Source organism: Acomys russatus, chromosome 22 (assembly GCF_903995435.1).
Source record: "Acomys russatus chromosome 22, mAcoRus1.1, whole genome shotgun sequence".
In the NCBI taxonomy this organism is placed as follows: Eukaryota; Metazoa; Chordata; class Mammalia; order Rodentia; family Muridae; genus Acomys; species Acomys russatus.
Genome location: NC_067158.1, coordinates 30,983,272 through 30,995,819, shown reverse-complemented (window position 1 = coordinate 30,995,819; position 12,548 = coordinate 30,983,272).

The window sequence follows — 12,548 nt, the reverse complement described above, 5'->3', positions numbered from 1 at the left end:
CTCATAGGGTATCAAGTCTCTTCTTGGTAGCCTGCTATCCTTCCTCTGAGTGCCACCAGGCCTCCCATCCAGGGGACATGGTCCCTCAGTAGGAGAATGGATAAAGAAACTGTGGTACATTTACACTATAGAATACTACTCAGCTATTAAAAACAAGGAATTCCCAAATTTTGTGGACAAATGGATTGAACTAGAAATGATCATAATGAGTGAGTTAACCCAGAAGCAGAAAGAGTCAAATGGTAAATGGTAATATTCTTATTCTTAAGTAGTACACAAGAAAACACTGATAAGCAAAAGGACATGATATGTGTTGTTTATTATCAGATGGATTGAAAAAACATTGGATGTAGTAGGAGATGACTATACTGAAGCTATGTTTTCTGGACACAGCAGGGCAATTGCATATATGAAAGGAGGTAACATGCTCTGTATACTATTCCTGAGTGAATCACTGAGTGAGAGGGTGAGTGACTGATTAAATAAGTGGATGAGTAGGTGAGTGAGTGAGTGAGTGAGTGAGTGAGTGAGTGAGTAAGTGAATTCCTTCCTTATCATTCCTAGACACCATTCAGGATGAACTCTCTCAACACACTGACCTCTGTCATATTTTTCAGGTCACCAGGATGCATAAGCATGCTCTAGCAGGCCTTTCCTTAACTGATCTGGCCATGAGTGACATTTGAGGGTGTCACAAGATGATGAAGCACACATCCAAAGGCACCACCAAAATCTCTGGCTTCTTATCAATAAATCTACTCATTTCTTTCTCTCTTTATTCTCTCTTTAAGCACTCATTCTCTCTCTCTCTCTCTCTCTCTCTCTCTCTCTCTCTCTCTCTCTCTCTCTCTCTCTCTCTCTCTTTCTCCCCATTTCAACACTTTTTGAATTCTTTATTGCCTCAAGGGTAAACAGCTATGGTCCTAAAGCTCTGGCTCATGTGCTGTTCTCACAGAAGCCTTGCAAAGCCAGCATCTGAAGTGTTCTGGAAGCCAGAAGTAATTCTTTGTCCTCCAAAGTCTGTTACCTTAGTAATAAAACAAAACAACATCCCTTGCTTTTTCTTGGGTGTTTTCCCTCACACAGTCTCTTTTGATTTGCACAGTAGTCCGACTTTATGTTGAAGGCCCTTGACATTAAATGTGTGGAGTTCATAGTCCCTTTGGGGATCCCTAAGTAAGCAGGGGTCCAAGGCTTGCTTCCCTTGTTAGCTGGGTGGGAAACCCTTCAGGCCCAGGCCTCTGCCCCTAGATCAAGCAGCCAGGCCAACAGAGTTGCTTGCTGGAGCTTGCTCCCTGGACCATAGTTCCAGGTTCCAACCCACTCAAGTATTGTCACTACCACAGAAAAATAAAACACACAAATAAAAAAGAAACCAAATAGTGGAGACCCACCAGTCCCCAAAAGGAATGTAATTTGCTTAAATGCTCAAAGCACTAAAAGGAGAATTAAGTCTTAACTCTAAGAAGCAGGTCAGTTTCTAACCGCTTGGTTTATCTGGCCACACAGATCATGTGATTTGACTGCAAGATGAGAAGAATAATTAAGAGAACTAATTCCTGGAGGCTGAAGGCCATGGCAGGTCCCCATCCTTTCCTCTCATCCTGAGTATTGTCACATGACACTGAAAGGTCATAGACATCTATCACCTTCTCTAGGACCTGTCTCTGTCTCCAAAAAGGCATCTGGGGCTTCCCCTTTACTTGTCTAGGCTTTTTCTTCCTCCTCCAGAGAACATCCTGAAGACAATGGCTTACCCCATCTCCTGTGATATCTGTCTTCTTCTGGCAGAGAAATAACAAGCATCACTTTTTCAATTACCTGTTTCTTGCTGTGGTCACATTTAGCTGGCAAGAGGCAGCTTAAGGAAGTATGGATTCACTTTGGCTCACAGTTTGAAGGTACAGTCCATCATGGCAGCAAGACGAGAGCATGGCAGCTGGTCAGCCGGCATTAATAGAAAGACTGATGGGGTTTTCTTTTCTTAGGTAGACTATGAGCCCAGTCCTGATAATGGTCTCAAGTACATTAGAATAGGTCTCCCTGCCTCAATGACTCTAGTCTAGCTATCCCGTGAAAGAAGTGCCCATAAGTGTCTCTCTTTGAAGTTCTAGATCTTGTAGAGTTAACAATATTAACTATTATCATTCATAATCATCTATCCTTGCTTGGAAACAGGATAAGTATGAAATGGGATGGAGGTACAGGAAGAGCGAAATAGGACAGAGGTGTATACCACAGTATGCTGGCTCATGGGCCTGTTTAAGTCCCATTACTTACCGGCACTGTTAGAAAACAAGGACCACAGCCCTTAACCTGGAGAATCACAGAGCCTGTGATGTAACTCACTGAAAAAGCTCCCACAGGCAAGATGCTCCTTTGAAAAAGCATTCTTGCTTTTCTTCAGGCTGTGTTAGCCTCTTTCTGTGAAGAATCTTGGCCCTGGTGTCATGCTCTTGGAGGACACCAATATTCTCTAGTGAGTACTGAGAAGGATGGGACACCAGGGGATCACTATAGGCTCCAGAAGGGCCACAAGGACCTAAGTTCAGAATTACTTACAGAAAGCTGGCAAATGCAATACATTTGTGAACTCTCTTTCTCCTGTGAGGAAAACACATGCTGTCTTAGAGAGCCCTCACTTCCGTGACCTGGTGAAATGGCCTCCACACTGCCTTCTCCCCTGCCCCTCCCAAAGAAATCTTGCTCATTCTTTCAGATAACACAATCATATGCATTTATTTGAAAAGAATTACAACAGTGGAGAGATAAAATACTTAAAAACTAAAATCTTGGAGTGTTGATGTGCCAAAGATATTATATTAATTTGATAGATCTAGAGTTACATATTTTATTTCTCTTTCATGAAAATAAAATGTTATCTCTCCTGGTTTGTTTGCTTGCTTACTTGCTTGCTTTTTTTTTAGATAAAAAGTGATTGTTCAGCATCCTGGTCTGATGTCTGTAGGGTTTTTTCCCTGTGAATATAGAATGTTTATTTCAATAGTCATAAGGGAAATTAAGAAATGTTTACCATTTTTTTCTGACTAAAAACAATATTTCCAGTTTCCATTTTAGTCTTTCTGGCTGAGGAAAGGAGACTTAACAGTTAACTCCAGGACCTGTGGATCTCAGTGGATCAACATAATTCACAAGTCAGAACTTAAACACAATGATGTAGTATTTGCATGCAGCCTATACAACTCTGGCTGTGCCAACTCATTTCTAGATTAAACATAATACCTCATAGAATGCTGGTTAATTCTAAATCATTGTTATATTGCATTCCTAAGGTAATAAAGATAGGAAAAGAGTACTATATATACTCAGTAAAGATGTGATTATTTTATTAAATATATTTTATCTACAATTGGTTCAATACACAAATATAAAATGCTTTCATATGGAGAGTGAAGTGTTTATATAATTTTATGGTTGTTTATTGTACTGTAAAGGGATGATATTGAGCAGCTAATCAGGTGAGACGGTGTGTCTTATTATCCATATACAGCATAACTTGGAATTGACCAAGTGTCTCAGTATATGTTTCAGTTTGATGTTTAATATCAAGATATGGTGATAGTTAACCTCATTTGTCAACTATCTGTGGAAGAGGGGATTGTCAGGGATTGTTCGGCTGTTGGTATTATCTTGATTACACTAATTGAAGTAGGATGATCCACCCACTGTGGGTGTCACTGTTCCCTGGGCTTGTGTTCTACTGTGATATAACAAAGAGAAAGGAACTGAGCTAAGCACAAATTTTCATTGTCTTCTGCTTCTTGACTCTGAATGGCATGTGATCATTGGTCCAAATTTCTGATGCTATGACGTATCCACCATTATAGCTAATGCTAACCTTGACTTGTGAGACAAAATAACATCTCCCTTCCTTAGGTCGCTTTTGTCTGTTATTTTACCACATCAACAGGAAAGTGAACAAACAAATATGGATTTGATTATCTCCACCTAATGACGTTTGCTCGTATCTGAAAAAGAAGGAGTAGAGAGACGCTAGGACACAGTGTGGATACAAGGTAAAGCAAGGGCTTGTAGAAACCTGGAGCACAATGGGGTCAGTAAAGAGCAGTAAATGTTTAGAAGGAAGTTTTGATAGAGGAATGGTTTTGATGTAGGCCACTATATAGTGACAAATTGTCATTTACAATTCTACCTCCCAAAGAAGTACAACTACATCTAGAATATTCTCCAGAAAGGCAGAATCAGTGTTAGAAATCATCTCAAAAAGGAAATGAGCATTGAATGGAGCTCATATTTGAGTAAAACTCAGCATCCTAGCACGCACGCATGAGCACGCGCACGCGCGCACACACAGACACACACACACACCTGTTTTACATTGAGAATAAAAGAGACCTGCCCTGGGAGATGAGCAGGGGAAAAGACAAAGATGTGTACACAGTCACCCCATGGATCCCCTATGACTTGCAGATCTCTGTGCTCCTCCTTATGAAGTGTAATTTTTAATGAGTCTCTTGTGTGCACAGAAAATCAGATCAACTATGTATTTTCTTTAATGTTTATATATGTATTACACTTATAAGTTTAATAATAAAAATCTATTTCAGCATAAACATTAATAAGTAAATTTTACAAATAATTATAACCCTGAGTGAAATCCTGTATCTATCTCAATGAAAGTTTAAGATGAGTATCCTGTTTCTTTAAGTGCTTTGAACTCTGAACACACACACACACACACACACACACACACACACACACACACACACACACGATATTTACATATTAGCACAATGGCTATTCTATGCATTGCTAGTTTTACATGCAAACCCTAATAAATTATTGATCAATTGGCTTTTTAATGTATAATAATACACCTTTCCCAGGTATAACAATTTACCAAATATCAAAACAAAAGGCTGATACAAATCAGAAAACATTCGGAGGCAATTAGTGATCAAGGGAAGGGGTTCCTTTGAGAGTAGAAGGCATTTCTTACCTGGTGTCTCATAGAATCAGTACTAACTTGTTTTGTGAAGAGAAAACTCTTCAAGGCTGAGTTTTGTTTTGTTTTGTTTTGTTTTGTTTTGCAAGCTGGTATTGTATATTTCACTTATGCCATGGGCTGTTCCATCACACAACTGTGTCCTCCCCTAGTTGCAAGAATTCAAATCTTCCACTGAAGTGTGTCTCTGTATTGTGCTAGTACTTTAAAATAAATATTGTTATATTCTGAAGCACTGGAAGTTGGCAAAGAAAAGGAATGCAAATGGAGTGGTTGAGTGCTGCTATTACCCTGTGACTGCTGTTTTTAGGACTGGAGTGGAATAGGCTCACAGAAAGATTATGAGGACACAGAAGGGCTCCACCTATAAGCATTAGCAAGATCCCACCTGCTCACACCTTGCTCTGGGGCTCCCATTTTAGGGCAGTGAGGCCATCACCACAATGGTTAAGCCACTCTCTCTGTGACAGGCCTAGCAGATAACGATAAGACATTTTGCTTCAAGTTTCATTTCAGCTCATTATCTAATGACTACATCTCAATCCAATTGGTAGACTCTTCCATAGGCTTTCATTTCAAGCAGAGAAGAAAACCAATTTGAGTTTTAGCATTTTCTTCTAAAGTGTGTGTGTGTGTGTGTGTAAGAGACTGAGATACATGTACACACACACACACACACACACACACACACACACACACACACACACACACACACACAGCCATGAGCATATGGAGGCCAAGGTTGGCTCTTGATCTCTTACTTGATCACTTAGTCAATCTCCACCTTACTTTTGGAAACAGTTTATCACTGGAGCTTGTCAATCCTGCCAGATAAGCACTCTGGGAAACTCCAGGGATCCATCTTTCTCTGCCTTCCTGGGGGTGAGAGCATAGATGCATGCCTCCACGTCTCTTTTTAATGTAGGTGCTAGGATTTGAATTAGGGGACTTCCATTTGTGTGACAGGTACTTTACTGACTGTGCCCTCTCCCCAGCTTCTCCTTCTTAATTTTTGACTATTCTATCATGTAACAACCCATTGACAGTCCTTATTTCCCATTGTCTGCACTGATAGGCCCCTTCTGATACTGGTGACTTCCTACCTCTTTTCAGAAGCTCTGTGCTTTCCTCCCCCTACCAGACACAAAAGAAGGTTAAAAAAAAAAAAAAAAAACCCCACACACATTGGAATAGACAGGTACTTGAAAAGGCGGAACATCATACATGTCAATCATCCTTCCTAATTTTTGCTATCTTAAAAAATGCATTTACTCTTCTTTGGTATTATAATTACCATCTTATACATTTTAATGAACTAATTTGTTCATTGAATATATGACTTTCTTATAGGCTCAATTTATTACAATTAGCTGTAGACTTCCTTGCAGTGTCCCAGCCACTGCAGTTAAAACTCCATCCACCTGTTTTTTTTTTTCTCCTTCTCAATACATTGAAGCAATTGGTCTCCACGTGTTCTTGACTCAGTAATTAATACTGAAGCATGGATGTGGTTGTCCTATGACTGTGAGTGCTAAAGTAGAGAGCACTGTGCCACACCACTCTGGAAACAGAACGGAAAACAGCTTTTTCAGGTAGGTGAAGTCCACAACAGCAGTATAATAAAGGTTTAAGATTAATAGGGTATTTTAGTACTTTAACGTTAGTATTGACAATGTAGTTTGGAGTCCGCCATTCCAACTGTAGCTGTTGCTTTATCCTTTTCCTTTTCCTCTCTTCATTGAACAGTGTGACTTTGTAGTCACTTTTTGACACTTGACTTCCTAAGCTGATGGTGTAGATTCTTCCCTGTTAGTGTGTCCACAAGGCACTCTGCCTCATGTATAGAGGGTGCAAACAGGGAGCACAGGAAAACCCTGGAAAGCTGAATTCCAGAGGCTTAAGGAAGGCCCACTTTGCCAACCACACAATTTGCAGGTTGAATGACCTCTGCCTGTCCTCTACTCCTCTTTAGAGTTCATCCAACTCACTTGTAAAATACCTTTTAAAAAATAGTATATAAAACAAGAACAGAAAGGAAAAGGTCAAGATTCAATTTCCATGATTCCAAACTGAATGAGTGGGGCTAAGGGTGTAACTCAGTGCTAGAACTTGGCCTCTCACACACAAGGCCCTGGGTTGGATCCACTGTTCCTCAAACATAAACACACAAGGAACTAACTATATAAAAAACAAGCAGGATCTGGGATTTACAGGATTTTCACAGACTTAGCATGGAGGCAAAGATAAGAAAACCATAAGCCTCTGGGCTCACAAAAACAAATAAACAAATGAAAAACACCAACAACAGTCTTTAGTCATACTTTTCCCATATTGACCTGGAAACTTGGAAGGTTTGCAAATGTTTGACAACATTTTATACACTTAAACCATGTACATGTTTTCAGAATTGTATGACAAATTATGGGTTAATTTGGTCATGAAGCAGTTATAGTGGCCACAACAGTGACGACTTAGAAGTCCTTAAAATCTGTGCATTCTTCAGTGCCCTGCTATGAGGCTGCACAGCATTTGAGATATGAAAATAAATTCCACGCACCAAAAAGCAACCATTCACCCATGAGCCAGGCTCTCAGCTTTCTCCGCACACCTGTCTGGAAAAGATCCAACCGGAAGACCTCACCTACTAGAGATAAAGACCAACCCGCCAAGGACTAGGATGCCATGCGTTTCGTCTGTCTCCTGTGTAGCTCGGGGCTGTAATAAGGCTGAAGCACGCAGGCCTTCCTGGGCTTTTTTATTTATTCCAGTTCCCAGGGATGACACTCCCAACTCTGGGCAGAGGTACACCTTTGTTCTCATTCCAACATAAGCAAATAAAGCAAGCTCATGATACAGCAGTCTAATTACCGTATGCAAATTTTTATGCTCCCATTGCCTCTTGTGCTTTCCAGGTCATGCCTTATTTACAGGGAAGGAACACACAGCTCAGAAAAGCTGGCATGATCAAAGAATCCAGGTGGAAAAGACAAAAGAATCCCTCTGCACTCTTCCCCAAAAATTGTGGCTGGAAATGTGGTAAGGGTGAAAGGGCCAAAAAGTCATTGTCACAGTCACTGTCATGTGACATCATCGCTTTCAGCTTTGGTTTGGTTATGTGTCTGTGGAATGGCTGAAGGGTGAAACAAACTCACTGAATGATTTCTGCAGTCGGCCTTGAAAACATGCATACAGGTAATATTATTCAGACTGAGCAAGTTATATTTAGGAAGGTGTGTGTGTGTGAGTGTGTGTGTGTGCGCGCGCGTGCGTGTGCGTGCATGCACATGCGTGCAATTTGTGAAATAAGGGGCAATAAATTTGAAGGAGAGAGGGAGGGGTATATGGGAGGGTTTAGAGAAAAGAAAACAAAAGAAATATTGTCATATAATATTCTCAAAAATAAAATAAATATTTGTTTTTAGTTTATGTATACTTTCAGTGTACAGTTTTCTGAGAGTCCTAGCATAGCCACCACCATAAACAGTAAGGACAACAACTACGATTTCTGTTCAGCTTCTCCCACTCACAGCCCTGAATCCAGAGAGCCACTATCAGTCCATCTTACTTGTTTTCCTGTTCCAGAATAACACGCAAATATGTCTACTTCCATTCACCTCACATAAGGCATTCTAGATTCACTCAGCACGCGAGTCGGTAATTTGTTCTTTTTGATGAGACTACTGCATTCTCAATTACTTGAACAAGCCCGTGCTTGTTTGTAAGTTCTGCAGCTAAAGGGCATTTTCATGTTTGCAGGTTTTGGTGATTAGCAGTGAAACAGCTCTGAATGTTTAGATGCATGATTTTTGTGACTTATGGTCTCGCCTAGATAAGGTTGTTGAATCTTATGAAGGTGAGGTTATGACATTATAAGAAATCCCCCCAAGTATGTTGGAAGGTTAAGGGACTGTTTTGCATTCTTTCTTCGATGAAAGGCACTACATGTTGGTCTTCAACCTCAACAGCATTTAGTATTGACTGGTTTTATCTCTCTGCGATTTTATTATTATTCTAATAAATGTTTCCTCTCTTCTAATTGTGGCTTCGATTTGTGTTTTCCCAGTGACTGACATTTTGTGTCATTTCATCTTTAGCAGTTATCATCTATTACTGTCTTCAATTATTATTTCTCCAATTTTAAATGTGTTGCTTCCTTTGTCTTGAGTTACATCAATGATTTTATATTTGCTACTAACTAGGGAATGGCTGACAACCATACACATATAGAAATTAACAATAGACAAAGTATATGCTAGTAAATGCAAAGCTTTACAGTTCTAAAGTAGTGGTTTTCCAAAGTTGGTATCTAGTAAATTACACAAGGATCATTTGTAAGATGTGGCTTCTGGTTGAGCAGGCCCAAGATGGAGCATGATAATCCCTGTTTTCAGTAAGTTTCCAGGAGCTTTTAGTTCCTTGGTCTGTTAATTACATTTTGAATAAGAAGAGTCCTAGAATCTTTGTTTAAATTTTCCTTTTAGAACCTTAAGACTAACTAACGTTCATTATTTAATTAATTTTTCCTTTACATTTTGAATTTAAAGTAAACAAAATTAATAAATTCATCACGATATTTCCATCACTTTCCCCCTCTCAGGACGTAATGAATAGTGTCAGAAAGCTCTTAGTATATGTTCAAAAACTATTCTTTCTTCTTTTAATTAATTAATTATTTATTTATTTTTATATACATTGGTGTTTTACCCACATGTGTGTCTGTGTGGGGGTGTCCAATCCTCTGGAATCTGAGTAACAGACAGTTGTGAGCTACCATGTGGGGTGCTGGGAACTGAACTCTTGAAAAGCAGCTGGTGCTCTTAACCACTGATTCATGTCTGTAGTCCCAACTATTCTTTCTTGTTCTATGTTGCTGGCAAAGCACATGGAGAAATATTTCACTTAACCCACTCCACTAAGGAAATGTTTATACTTGTCTTTCATTGAAATGTTAATTTTTTCTTCTAAAATATTTTGATGTGATCTGTGGCTGTAGGACGATTCCTCTCAGTTTTTCCTCTGTATAAACAATAATGTGGGAGTGGGTAGTTTGTAAGCCATAGCTTGGCGTATTTGTTATGAATCTGAGAGGATAGGAAGTGATGCAGGTACAGTGTCTCCCATCATTCTTAGAGATATATTCTAAGACTTCAAGAAAATATCCAAAACCACCAATGGTATGAAACTATAGAGTCTGTGCTTTTATCTTATACACACATACACACATACCTACACTAAAGCCTCTGCTTGAAGCAGGTAGAAAAGTTCAAGCTACATTCAGAACTTAAGACTTCTGCTTTAGAGAGATGGGAAGCAACCCTGGAAGGGAAATGTCTTCAAGCATAAGATGGAATTAGGACATGGGCACGACAGGCCAACAGCAAAATCAAGTAGAGCATCTGAGGATAAAGACTGCTGCCAAGAGTGGCCAGCACACTATTGGATCCCACAGAGGCTCAAGAAAGAAGGGAGCATAAAGGTAAAGGGCAGATCCAGGACCTGTAAATGTCTAGAAGTAATTGCAGGAGAGACCGGGAGGAGAAGATATGGAACACTGCAGTTGTGCAGATCTCTATCTCCTCTTCTTCTTGGAGACAGAAAGAATGTCTTTCCGGTGATTCTGTCCACTTGGAGTTTACCTTCAACATATTTGTTAGAATGAAACCCACCCCACCATGGAGCCAGCTCTCCTGTTATCAAGTCCCTTAAGCTTCCTGATAATACTCACACAGGTCTGCTCAGAACTGTATTTCTAAAGCCTCTGGAGATTCTGGGTCAGGAGGTCAGCGTTGGACCCTATGTGATTGCTGTTATCATAAAAAGTTGAGCACAACTATGCAATTCCTTACGTGATGTGGATCTCTAGGAGATACTTGCAAGAGATTTCCCTAGTGGTTAGAGACACCATCTCAGAAAATCCAATGGGCTTTGAAGCTCTAGACAGACAGTTTGTAATTTTGCTCATGTCAGCTGATGCTCAATGTATTTCTAAATATAGATCACTGGATCTAGGCCCAGAATTTTTAATTCCATGTGTCTAAGGGTCTGACAATTGCACTTCCAAGTTCTCTGGTGGAGGAAAGTACATGAACATGTTGATGTGGGGACAGGTCAGTTTTCAGGAAGTACTGAAAGAGAAGCAGAGGGTCCACAGATATTCAGCACATTACAAGTCTGGCCTTAGAAGCAATGGTCTCTCAATTCTTTTAATCACTACTCTCTGACAAGAGCCCACAAAGCTGGCAAGATAATGCCCTACTAAAAGTTGCATGCCTTATGACACATAGCCCAAACCTATGCCCATGTGTCAAGGCATAAGCTGTGAAGCCCTTAGTGTGTTTTCTAGACCAGGCAGCAGTCTCGTCCAAGTCACAGTCTCTTCTAGATTGGACAAAGGGAAAAAGAGAAAGAGAACTGTGAGGTTCATCCATAGAGGAGGTGTCTGTGCAATTCAGTCTTGATGGAGGCCAGATAGAGTAAAGTCAAGGAAACGAAGACAAATTCAGGTTTGTGTATTAGAAAGAGGGCAGAGGATACATTGGGGATATTTACTGGAGGTGAATATAATAGGTGTGCATAGGAGAATATTGACTGACAGAACAAGACTGATAACCCATGTACTTGGGAACTAATCTTAGGAGTGCTTGCCATACCAATAATAAAATGCTTTTTCCATTGATCAGATCTCTTAATACACTAAGCAAATAACTGCAATTGTTAACATTATTCATTACAGATTGGAAGGTCTGGGGCACAAAAATGTCAAGTATCAATTGCAGATACTCAGTGAATCTTCCTGTGGGCCACATCTCAAAGTCAGAGTGACATCAGAGACTGCAGTGTCACTCGGACACGTTCCTGCTTCTCTTTTTACAAAGTATCTACCACCTAAAGAGCCACGACTGACAGTCAGTATTTCAAACACTTGATATGGTGATTCTAAGGGAGACTTTATTTAAAAGAAATATTTTGTCCTTCATTGAGATAGATGGATCCTAATCTGATGGGAGAATAGACCACTTACCAGCTAACTCAAAGACTGGGAGAACTCCAAGCATCTGTGAGTCATGGTAAAGACTGCAGGAAAAAAAGAATAACATTGATGGGATGCTTACCATGCATTACGTATGAAGGGCTTCCAGAGAAGCTAAGGTATTGAAGACTTGGTCCAAAATATCATCTTTAGAGGTGGGGTTTGGGGAAGATGATTGAATCATGGGCACTGTAATTTTATCAATGAATTGACTCATTGATGGTCTCATAATGTCCTGACAAATATTATGAACTAGAAGGAAGTGGTGTCCTGAGAATGGGCCTTTGAAGGATGTAACTCTTCCTCATCTTGTCTTCTCCTCATTATCTTTTCTTTCCTTCTTTCCATCTTCCTCTTCCTTCTTCTCCCCCCACATCCTCTTCCTTCTCTTCTTTCTTGTTATTCCAGGCTCTTATGAGGTAAATGGTCTCTGTCATGTTGTTCCACATCCATGATGCTCTGCCTTATCTGAGCAGCAATAGATCTAGCTGACCTTGAGATAAAACCCAGTTAACTCCATCTTCCTTTTCT